We start from the raw sequence: 13,234 nt of genomic DNA on the forward strand, positions 1-13,234 counted from the left end.
CCTTTCATTGGTTGTTTACCCATTTTGTTGTCTTTCAAAAAAGTTTATCCCATGGTTTAGTCATGTTGAGTGAGAAAAATTATATTGATTCAAACACTTTTTGAGGACCCAATACAGTAAAATCCTGGAGTGACACTGAATTAGAATTATTACACTTATAAGTTGACTCTTATCCTCTATCCAACCCCAATTCTCAAATGAAGCCTTCTAAATTCCTTATTATTTGGGGGGAAAGAGAGGGAATGTGCAAGGGAGAAGGCAGGACAGGGGAAAATTGGTGTAACTGTAGGCAAATTTGCCTTTGAAATCAGAGAAGTGGTGTGTTCCAACATCCTCACCGATCTACTTAAATTGGGCCTACAAATGGGTACCACTACCCAGGAGATTTCTGGAATCACTGCTCTTGCCCTGGAAATAAACAGTAGGATCCAGAAGCATCCCCATCAACATGTAAGCTAGAAGAACTGCCACCAGGAGTTGCCAAAACACAGTCAGGTGGTGATAAATCTCGATGGGAACTCCCTGCTGGCTAGTTGCGCTGGCTGGCCCCAGTTATCTCATTCACCCAATTAATTTGACTGCTCATTTTTTATTAGTGAATTTCTGGACACAATTTAATCAAGGATCAGCAAAATCTTCTTTAAATTAGTTTTAATTAACATGCCTTCAAGAAACTTATATTTTATTGGAGGAGCCAACCAAGTTAACTAATAATCATCATGTAATTTAATAAATTCTGTAACAGAGGTATAAAGAGGATGGGATCATCCCAACTAAACAAAAAGATAATTAGCTGTTTTTCTTTTTCATGTTTTTCAGGAAATGAGAGTGATCATTTTCACTGTAAACACTTTCAGACTTTGAACAGGTTGTCAAGAATAATGGGTTTTAGATCTGTGTTGGCCCAACAGATAAGTGTGTCGAACAAATACTACAAATGAATCAACCACCAGCCCCTACTGCAGTAGGGTTTGTTTTCATTGGTTATATTCAGTGTTATGATTATTGTGATTAATTTCAGTTGTTCTTTTTTTTAGGTAGTGTGGAGCCAAACACAGGGCTCGAACTCATGACCCTGAGATCAAGACCTGAGCTGAGATCAAGAGTTGGCCACTTAACCAACTGAGCCACCCAGGTGCCCTGATTTCACTTGTTCTCAAGTTAAAGTTAGAGCCACATTAAGTCCATTCTTAAACTAAGCTAATTAACTTCTAGGCAGGAATAAACATGAACTCCATATGACTATGCTAGTAGAAAAGAGACCAGTTTAAAGAGGTTATGAAAAATCATTAAACATAAAACTAACATGAGAGAGAAAAAAGATCCCTTGGGGACCAAAGCTTTTATGTTTCCAAGAATAGAAGAAATGGCAATAGGCAAAATCATACAATTGGAAGGGTAACGTTTTATAAGGCAGCTGGAGAAGGCTGTCCAAGGCTGATTTCTTATAGACAGTACAAAATGAAGAAAGATCAGAGACCAAAAATCCCTGGACACTAATCTTCTCAGTGTATTTTTCATGCCATCTCTGCACAGTTCTTTTATGCCTCTTCTTCCAATCTACTTTAGCAGTCTGCCAAATAGCAGCCAACTGGTCTGGTTATCCAAAAAAAAAAAAAAAAAGTCCCACCCCCAGGAATGGTTACAATGGGGTTTCAAAAAAGCAATTTACAAGCAAAAATTTACAGCAGGAAACATGAAAAGAACTGGGTTATGCATAAACCATAAGCCATCTCTGCCAGGATGCTGTTCCCTAAAAGGTTCGATCTTATACGGGGAGCCATGAAGGGGACGATGTTAGCGTAAATGACTCGCTTCAGGTTACCAAGACTGAGGGGAAAGGGCTAGAGGAGGACTTTGGTGTCTCTTGAAACAAAAATAACTCCAGCTTGACAAGGACCTATATGTCCCCTTTGTCTGTCATCCTCTGGGTCTTGGTCCTTTTAATGCTCTCTTTTATTTGTCCATTAGGCCTCTTGGTTTCTTTTACCAGAGCCCTCTCCTGACAGATGACAATCCATCTCTCATTTTAATGGGCACAGGGGGGTACAGGATCTTCTCCCCCAACCTGGGAGCAGACATCTTGTTTCCTAGCCTTTCACACCAGGGCCCACCCAACAAAATGTGTTGAACGCAAAATGAGGCAAGATCGGCTTCCACCAATCCCCTGTTTAAAGCTCAGTCATAGGGTCCCTCCACCCCACCCCTACTCTTGTTTCTTTATCAAGAGAAAGCAAATCATGCTACCAGTCTCAAACTCCAGCTGCTATCTCTACCTCTACATTCTCCAAAGGACGTGTACCACAGTGTAAGGGGAAAAAAACCCAGGCTTTAACATTCAGTTGGGGGCCCGGGTATAAATTCGGATTCTGCCACTTCTTGGCACTGTGACCTTGGCCAAGTGAACTAATGCATTTCACTTCCATTCCCCCATCTGTAAAATGGGAATAAAATAGCTACTTGATAGGATTTATGTGCTGATTAAATGAAATGATGTATTTTGTAAAAGGACAGGCTCTTACATGTGCATTTGATAAGGGCTAACTATCAGAAAAGAGACTTTTCCGTTTTAGGTGGGTAATGTTTTCATTTCTCATAATAACATTGATGTTCACATCCACATTTATCTCTTAGGATAGAATCGGTAAATGAGAACTGCATCAGGTCAGTCCCTTAGAGCATGAATGATGGAGAGTAGCAGACCTTCTTGTTTAGAGTTTTGATCAAGGATTCCTGTACTGTTTATTTTTTGGTCCAACTTCCAAGCAAAATGGATGATGAAGAGACTGGGACCAATTTCTCTGCTCCAGTAATTGACAGAACCATTTCTCAATCTATTCCCACCCCCTCTGGGGCCTTTCCCACTGACCACGTGGTGTTCAGAAAAGGAAGTTAGCATTCTTCAAGAAAGAAAGCTCCACCAGAAACAGTGGCCTGGGCTTTAGGCAGGAGCAAACTTGTGCCCATTCAGAAACTAACCATGAAGCCGAACAAAGCATAGAGTAGGGCGTTGCTCCAACTTTTAGTTAACACCTCATAGTTTTCCAAGGGCTTTCAAATTTCTAACCCTCTGGGAAAGCCAACTCTTCATAATATGTGTATTTCATGCTGTATATGTCTGCTTCACTGACACAATATTAATTCAAAAATTACGTATGTTATTTGTCCAATACCCATCTCCAGGAGAATGGGGGACATGTCTAGTGAGGGCAGCATTGTCTTGCCAGCTCCTTAGCCAACACCTGGCCCAGAGTAGGTCCTCAATAAATTTTATTTTTAAGATTTTATTTCTTTATTTGACAGAGAGAGTAAGAGAGGGAACACAAACCGAGGAAGAGGGAGGAGAGAAGCAGACTCCCCACTTAGCACGGAGCCCAATGTGGGGCTCGATCCCAGGACCCTGGGATCATGACCTGAGCCAAAGGCAGAAGCTTAATGATTGAGCCACCCAAGTGCCCCATCGATAAACATTTCTTGAATAAAAGGAGGTTAGATCACACATAAGCCCATCACTCTCTAACAAAATATTTGTAACTGAGCTAACAGGTTTAGTTGAAAAATTAATCTACTGCCAAAACAAATACCATGATATTTCCCAAAGATCTTTTTGTATAACCTGCTCACCAATGATCAGCACAGGACTGTGGACAACCCTAACTCTTGCTGCTAATGAATCATCATGCCAATGAAGAAGCCAGGAGAGCGTTTTCTTCCAAATTCCGTTTCATTAGTTTTACTTAAACAGTTGTCAGCCCTAATAGGTAATTTTTCCAGATTAATTCTTTTCACTTTTTTAGAAAGAATGATGGCACATTGCCCTCATTCTGGTCTTTCTATCCTTCAAGATTCTCCTCCCAGAAGATAGTGACACATTTTAGAGATTGTCTTATCCCAGCAGTCCAGCACCTAGAAAGTATTCTGAAATTTACAATATATCTTTTGACAATTCTGGAAAAATTTCAGATTTTTCTAGATTGCTCATTCCTGATTCCCACTCACAGAATTATCTTTCTTTTTTTTTTTTCTTTAAAATTTTCTTGTTGGAGACTCTAAAAATAAATGAACAATCAGCGAGGTGTGATGGAAGCCCTGAGCTGTGCTTTATTCCTGGCATTACCCCAGATTCACTGTAGCTGTGCCTGCGGCTGCCAACACGGTTGAATGACATGTCAAACACACTGTCCGTGACCCTCTCTGTCTGGCAGTGCCAAAAGCTGCTTTGATTAATTTTTATTTTTAAATGTAATTGGTGTGTGGGTGGAAGTATGGATCCCGCCTTTGCACGCATTGTGCACAGTACATCATCTGTCTTGGTCACCCATTTCTCCACTTGCAAAATTGCTATGACAATATAATCTTTCCACATTGATATATAGTAAAAGAAAAGCCATCCAGGACCCTGGTCAAAAGGTGCCATATAAGTGCCTCAAAATGATTCGTTTTTCTGGACTCCCTGCTTCATATCTTGCATTTCCAACAGGCTTCCCTCAACCATGTTCTGAGCCCCTAGCCCCAGCACTTACCAGCTGTACAAGCAACAAATACAGATTCATCTTCGTTAAACTAAGTCAAATGAGAAAATAATTCTCCTCAAATGTTCATCACAGTACTCCAGAGGCATCCTTGGATAATTCAGGCGTTGCTCTGCAGACAATGAGGACTACCCTTATTTGGATCTTTACTATGCGCCAGGAACTGTTTTCGGGGCACCATATGCATTAGCTAGCCAATCCTAACAAATAGGTATCGTTATCAACTACATTTTATATATAAGGCAACCAAGGCACAGAGAGATTAAATTATTTGCTTGCTATCACACAGCTAGGAAGTGGTAGAGTCCCAATCTGAGCCAGCTGGCTTAGCTATTACACTCTACTGCCTTTCAAGATAATGACAGTGACCATTTACATGCCAGCCATTGGGCCAAGTACTTTATATAGAGTATCTCATTATATCCCCATTACAATCATCTTCATCTATAGATGATAAAACTGAGATTTCAAAGAGTTAATTTGCCAAATATCACATAGCCAGGAAGTGGTAGGTTCAGAGTCGGACTGTCTAGTTATAGAGTCTGAGAGCCAAGAAAATGCTACATCATGTTGAGAATGCCAGTGATGAATTCCAACGACAGAGTCTTCCACGCAAGGCCCCCTCACCCTTTAAAAGGACATGAAAATGTACCCACTGGATCTAGTGGGCAGAGGAATTCCTCGGAAGTCTCCACACAGGTTTGCGGACAGGCCAAGGAGAGCATGAATCAGTGGTGCTGTGTTGGTGCAGGCTGTCACACTGGCTGTGTTGGTGCAGGCTGTCACACTGGCTGTGTTGGTGCAGGCTGTCACACTGGCTGTGTTGGTGCAGGCTGTCACACTGGCTGTGTTGGTGCAGGCTGTCACACTGGCTGTGTTGGTGCAGGCTGTCACACTGGCTGTGTTGGTGCAGGCTGTCACACTGGCTGTGTTGGTGCAGGCTGTCACACTGGCTGTGTTGGTGCAGGCTGTCACACTGGCTGTGTTGGTGCAGGCTGTCACACTGGCTGTGGATCATCCTACGGGCTCTTGGAGGGCAAGTCCAAGGTAGGCAGCTCACCCACGAGGAGGCCACCGCCCAAACACCTTCTGCAGCTCCAAGAGTTCCACCAACTCTGCCTCCAGCTACAGAGGCTTCCCGGAATGGTAACAAGCAGCTGGATGAACCATATTCACACATTCTCAGCCATAACTCTTAAAATGGACTCTCCCTTACTCTGGCCAGAATGGCCCCAGAGTGCTGCTGGCCCCGGGGCCTCTAATCTCTGAGGTCAGAGAAAGGTACCTGCTGAGGTTCTTGGCTTTGCCATCCCATGAACCAACAATATACCATATACTTTTGCCTTTTCACAATCAAATATTTCCCGGGGGTACAATCGGGGATACCGTCAAATAGTTCAGGAACAGAGGAAACAGGGCAGGCCTGAGAGAGGGAAGGGGGTATAGAAGAGAATTTCACAGGATTCTCAGGTTTGACGGTTTAGGCGGACCATGAGAAATAGGGCAAATGTTGCAATGATGAGAGGAGCTAGTGAGTAGGGAAAGATGAGGAGTGGGGGATACCCTCTAGGGTACCCGCTCACTAAAGAGAGTGAGGGAAGGCAAGCAAATATGGCCCCACAACAGTCCCCCAAATTAAGGCCCGGCTTTGTCCTTTTGCATTCCCATCCTCTCAGCCACTCACACTTGAACCATGCCCTTCTGTTCTGGTGTGATGAATAGAGTTCTTCTACTCTGAGGCACATCTGAAAGGGGCTTCTTTCTTAGCCCACAATCTCTGAAGAAGTAGCCCCCCAAAAAGCAAAACAAAACAAAAAAAAAACCCCGCATGGAATAAAAGAGAGACAGCATCGCCCCCTAGTGACGCAAGGACAGTGTTGGTGGCGTTCTGGATGCTTTCCTGGGCTACCCAGGCAGAGGCACAATGCTGGAATGGAAATGATCTCCCTGGAAACTCTGTTACATGACACATTTCATCAGGTAGTGAGGGCTCCCAACACCATCACCTTCCTCTCCCGCCCCCCCCCACCCCCGCTAATTTCCCAACTCATGAGCTAGACCTGTCTGCAGTGCCTGGTTTAAAGACAGGTTGCCCCTGCAAGAAAACATGTGATTTGGTAAGTCAGTGGATTAGGGCTGAGGATGAGAAGAGAGCTCTGGTGTCTTTGTTTCCATTTCAGTCCATTCTGCCAAGTTGAAGCAGACTGATTTTCATTTGTCTTAAATCCAAAAAAACCAAAAACAAAACAAAACCAAAAAAAACCTCTTAAACCAAACACCATCACATATGTACCCCTAAGGAATAATGAACTGCCTTTTTAGGCAAAGGAAGAAAGGCCCAGAGAATTATAGCCAAGCCTGGGGTGCATGAAGAAGGTGGGGAAGAACTTTGTTGACTGAGTAAATGTCTGGGTCTTGAGCTCAAAAGCCAGGAGAGCAGCATGGAGCTCTGAGTGCCCAGGTCAATGCTGTCCCTGCTGAGTGTCACTGCCTGCTGTCCCCGGAGCCCCAGACAGACACACTATCTTCCTTCTGCCCTGCCTCTCTGGGCCTATCTGAAGCTTTACTGCCCTGCCCCAGCCCTAGCTCACTCTCCTTCCGCTGGCTGGCGGGAGGAGGCCAGGCTCAGTAGGGCGGGCAGGGCACAACCAGAACTGCCCCCTCCATCAGAGCAAAGAGCCTAGAGTCTAGACCCACCCCGGCCCACACAGATGCAGGGAGGGAGAGAGGCAAAAGGAGCCAGCCTGTTTCCATAGATACGGATTTCAATTGCATTTTATGACAGCAGTGCCTGGAGAGGCATTGTTTGGATGCCTGGGGACCCGATCCAGAAGGAAAATGAAGAAGCAATTAAAAAAAAAAAATTCCAAGTGGTTTTTCTCCCAGTTTTAGGTCAAGAGCCGCCTCTGCCCTCCAGGGAGGTTCGCCTTTGGCATGAAGAGAGGAAGGGGTCCGCCTCCCTGGAGTCCTGGGCAGGCTGAGTAGTGCGGACTATGAGCTCATTTACCCACTCCTAGAAATTCGGAGGATTTAGAATTCCCCTCTCTGCTTTGTCAACACTCTTCTTGAGCCTTTGCAAGCTCTCACACTTCAGGTAAAATGGGACTTGTCACCATCATGCCTCCCTCTACAGTTTGGAGGGGGTAACTAACATGTGTCGGGGAGGGGGGGCAGATTTGAAGCCCTATGACTGTGGTAATGCCAGAAGGGCTAGATGTTTCTCCTCTGGGGCTCCCACACTCTCCATTACACGTCCAGAGTCCCTTCTTGCCTGTGAGACTGGAAACTGGCTTTAACCTATTTTGGCAGACTATCTGGAAAAAAGCCACCTGGGGTCTGCGAAGAGACTGGCCTCAGCAAGTTACATCAGTAGCACAGAAATTGAGGGAAATCCCATCTGTCCTTAGTAGCCACAGGACCTAAGCAGGTACAGGGCCCTGTAGCAAGTCTTTGGGAAATGGGCAGCCTCTTCCCAGATGGAGGATAAAACTGGCCAGAGACTGAAGCTTCTTCAGTTTTGTATCAACTCACAGGTACAAGCTAATAAAGACTCCAGTTTCAGGGGCTGGAGGTGCCATTTGAGACAACAGAAAGGCAACATTCTCCCTCTAAAGTATGCTCTGGAGCACTTTGGCCCTTGGGTCTGCTGCTTAGGAAGCTGCCACAGTGAGGGAGTATGGTAATACCATCTCTGTTTTTAGGGGGAAAGTAAATCTTCTAGTTTTTTAGGAAGCCCTCATGCCCCACAGGTCCAGAGCCCAGAGGGTGACAACTTGGTGGTCCGCTGTCTTGGTTCCCACACACAAAGCTGGCTCAGGACTGATTCCTGTGCCTGCAATAACAAGGGACAAGAACCACCTTCCCACTTCCCAGCCCCTTTTCCTCCTGGAATCATGTGGGCTGCTCCCCAAGCATTTTCCCCTTTGAGAGAGATCACCCTCATTAACCTGAGGAGCCCTGTCCTATACCTTTCTCAGGAACCCTCAGAAGAAAAAGAGGATCCGGTCTCAGAAGAGGAAGAAAACAGAGAAAGAAAGTGTGTGTGTGTGTGTGTGTGTGTGTGTGTGTGTGTGTGTGTGTGTGTGTGATATTTCTGGCAAAGGTCATTTGTGTTGGGGTCCTCACCTTTACCATAGAGGGTCTGAGCAGCTCTAGACCCTCAATTTCAAGCCACTGAAGGTCACTGCCAAAATTATTCCCAGAAGCAGGTTACTTCTGGGGCTTCTCTTACAGCTGCCATACAATCCCCACCTTACATACGTCCCCCCACCCCATGACTTCATGAGGGCTGCTGTTGGCACTTTGAGAGGACAGGGCTCACCCTGGTCTCCAGTGAGTGGCTCAGCCTGGATTGTGGGAAGAAATCCCCTTACTCCTGGACTCAAACCATCCACTCCCTGCAATAGTCACCTCCCTCTCCAACTTTTACATCTTCATCTCTTGCTATCTTGTCTATCTGGAATGCCCTTCTCTCTGTTCCTCACTCATTCATTGATTCTTTCCACAAAAACCCATTGAGTTCTCTCATTGGCCTGGCCCTCCTAAAATAAATACGAGAAAGGCACATTTCTTGCACTCACAAATAACATAGACTAGTAGAGGAGAAAGACACATGAAGGACCTCTTGAAATATAACCTAGATGGGGACAGAAATACTGAAGAAGGAATTCTTGGGTAAAGCCTAAACTGAGCATTGCTGGATGAGTCAGAGTTGAGGAGGGAGGTGCAAAGTAGAGGGGACTGCAGGGACAGAGGCACGGAGGCAAGAATCAGGGTGCTATGTATAGGGAGCTCAATAGGTTAATAGCGGCTGAAGGTCAGGAGCAAAGCAATGAGTGGCAAGATATGGGCTGGAGTAATAGGCATGCTGCAGACAGAGGACCCTATGCGATATATTCAAGGCCACAAGCTTCACTTTGTCTCGATTCTTGAGCCTTATTTTCTATAGCTTCAGGGTTCCTGTGGTGCCTGAGAGGTAGGACTAGGGGCATGTTGCCCTTGACCTGAATGACTTATTTTATACCCTCAATTCCAGAGCAAGGTTGAACTTAAAATAAAAATATCAAATAGTACCTCTGTTTATATTAGCAAGCTATAGAAGGGTTTTAAGTATGGGAAGGACATGATCAAATTTGTTTCCAAAAGAGTACTCTGGCTTCTGGGTCTCCTTGCAACCATTCCTCAGGGCAGTCTGCTGCCTAAGAAAAGCTCTGACGGTAACAAATGATTTACAGCAAAAATGAAAGCTTCTTTGTTACATCTGTAACCATCGCTGCTAAATATATTTCATTCATAGGGAAGAAAAGGAAGTGGGGATCCCCTTTCCCCAGCTTGGACTTCATACTGAACCATCTTAGCCAGCTGGCTGTGTTGGTAACGCCATCTATTGGCATGAGCTCAGCATAACCCCCGAAAGAAATGAAACTTCCTTCTGAAGAACCACTTTTTTGTCACGAGTGTTTATAAAATTCTGTATTCTCTTATTTAACCCTCAAAACAACTCAGCCAGGTATGTCTCATTGTTTACCCATGTTACGGCTCAGGAAACTGAGAGATGGATGTAAGGGCCTATTTAGCCAGAGCGATTCCATTCCGTTAAACAGTGATTTTGTTGTCTATGCAGTAAAACTTAAACTGACCCTGCCCCCGCCCCTTACTTAAAAGCAAGTCCGGAAAACCAGTCCCACAAAACAAAGTCCAAATACAAGGGTGGGTCAGGTCGGATGGAGATGACAGCCCGAATGCAGGGGTGAATCCGGCCAGGTGGAGACATCCAATCAGTGGGGTGCGCATACTGTCTCCCTAGCTACCAAGGAGTGTGGGCCCTGCCTTTTAGGCGCCTTTTGGGTGCCAATTCTGACCAAGGTGATAGGCTAGTTCAAATTGCTACTATGGGGTAAATTGTAATTCAATTGCCACCCGTGTGTGACCTAACATGACTGTGCGGCTTTCTCTGTATGTTGCAATCTCATTAACCACCTGTGTGTGGCCAGGCTCAACCACATGGCCTTTGCTCTATAAAAGTTAGTCTGGAAGCACCTGGGTGAATCAGTGGGCTAAGCCTCCGCCTTCGGCTCAGGTCATGATCTCAGGGTCCTGGGATCAAGCCCCACATCGGACTCTCTGCTCAGCAGGGAGCCTGATTCCTCCTCTCTTTCTCTGCCTACCTCTCTGCCTACTTGTGATCTCTGTCTGTCAAATAAATAAAATATTAAAAAAAAAAAAAAAAAGTTAGTCTGTAAGGCAGGGAGGGGTCACCTCTTGTAAGAGACAGCCCCGGCCAGTCAGTTTAATTCTCGATGCTTGGCGCGAAAAAATACTTTGCTTGACCTTCACTTTGTGTCAGTCTCGCTCCTTTGATCACGGACCCATTATTGGGGGACTCAACAGTAGACAGAGAACAATATTTGTTTTGAGTCTTTGGACTCGGAACCAGGGTAGATGACACAGAAGATTGACTAAAGACAGAGGAACCCAAGTCCTTGGTGATGGAGAAACCAACTAGATTAAGCCACAGACTGAAGTTTTCCAGCTACCAGAACCATGTTCTTCCCAACGAATCTGGTCAGAGTAAAGCCTCTTACTTAAGGCAAAAAGAAACCAAGTAGTAATGGATTAAAAAAGAGGCAGGCTTTTTTGGAATTCAGGGTAACTGGCCCAGACTGCAGCTATTTGATTTGCCACAAAGAAAAGGCAATGGCAAAAAGAAAAAGACAAAAAAGTCCTCCCCATAAATAAGCCTGTGAAAAAGAAAATAATAATGTTCCATGCTCTCTCTCCACCCACGCGTGATATCTGAATAGAAGTACAGATCAGGCATCCAAAACCATAGAGGCAAAACAAAAGTACCTATAAGAAGCAAAATGACACAGGTTTGGTTTTCTGATTTGCAAATCAAACGGGTCCTGGAAAAATGATGATGATGATGATGATGATGAAATCTGTTGCCAAATGTACCAAGACAATTAATGCAATTTACATAATTACTTTATTATTAAAATTAAAAGGCCACTATAGACAAAACTAGGAGGAGAATTAGGCAGGGTTTGTATTGCTCTGATAATTCAGTTTTTCCAGGCTTAAATGCTGAACTGAAACGGAATCTACTCTGGCAAATTTCTTTCCTCACTGGTCTTCTGAATTTTAATGAAATGCAGAAGCCTTTCTAAGCAGGCACAAAAATGAGAAACCACAAACTTTTTAATGACAGATTTGATTAAATAAAAATATAAGTCCTCTTTTACAGCAAAACACTTTAAGAGCAAAGTTACAAGTCATCATATGAAAAATTTTCACAATCCTTATGACAAATATTAGCTATGGTCTATAAAAAGAGTCAATAAACCAACAAGGAAAAGGAAAATAACTCCCCCAAAAGAGACAAAGGATCTGAGTGCATGATCCAGAAAAAAAGAAATGTAAATAGCTAATAAATATATGAGTCATTCGATAATCAGAAAACTGCTAATTAAAATAAAGACTATGTCCTGCTCATACCACTGTCAAAAAAAAAAAAAATGTAAAGAGAGACAACAGCTGGTGATAGTAAGACTAGAACACAAAATGCCTGCCCCCACACTCTTCTGAGCGTATAGTCAGGCACAGTCTGTTTTGAAAGTAATTGGTGTCACTTAACCAACTTTCAAGTCGTTCCTATGTTTTGAGTAATCTGTTCTACCTCCAGGGATCCATCCTCCAAAACTATTCCTTCATTTGCCCCTAAAATACGGACATATAGATGTTTATCCTTTTCTGAAAGTTTGTCATAGCAAAAAACATGGAAGCAACCTAATGTCCTTCAACAGAGACCAGACTAAACAAATTTACAGGATGTCCTTATGATGGAATACTATTGCAGACATTAAAATGATGCAGACATATACAACAAAGATATCAAGATATATTAGGCATATGTTAATATGTATATATGAAGTGCATCTTTAAAAAAGCAAAAACCGTCTGGAAGGACACACACCAAACAGTTAAGCACGGTTGTAGTGATGAGGAGGTGGGAAGACGAAGGTAAGCAGAGAACTTTACTCTTTACCCTGCATGTCCCTCTACCGTTTTGATTCCTTCCATCATGCAAGCTTTCACCCTGTAGGTTTGTCATTTTTAAGTCACACAGATAGGTACAAAGTGAATTCCTCTATGTAGAAAATGTTTGCAGCTATGTGGGTTTTTCAGGACAAAAACAACAACAACTGCAATAACAAACAAAAAACCTTTTCTGAACATGCAAAAGTTAATTGATTAGCACAAAGACCGGAGACCCCCCAAATGCTCTGAAAGGTCAGCACTGTTGAACTGAATCTCACAATTAAAGGCGACAGCACGGACAGCCAGAGCAAACACCGGCTTTGGAGTCGAGCAGATCTGGTTCCAGTCCTCGCCCTGCCCCTTTCTTTCCATGACCGCGGGCAAATTACTTAACCTCGCTGAGCCTCAGTAAAATAGAGACAAATCGGCCCACCCCTCACTGTAGGTACAGCTGCCTACACCATGTATTTGCAAAATATTTTTCTCCCCTTCTGACTTATTATATATGTAGGATGGGCTACTACAACAGCTGAGAGACTACAGGGAACTCCACAAGACTTGATGGTTTGTTTTCTGGATGGACCCAAAGACCTGTGTCTAGGGCCTCGTGGTGGACGCAGGTATCAGAAAGTGCCGGCCGTGGGGACTAGGGGAGGGCTGTG

Source organism: Mustela nivalis, assembly GCF_964662115.1.
Source record: "Mustela nivalis genome assembly, chromosome: 10".
NCBI classification, from domain to species: Eukaryota; Metazoa; Chordata; class Mammalia; order Carnivora; family Mustelidae; genus Mustela; species Mustela nivalis.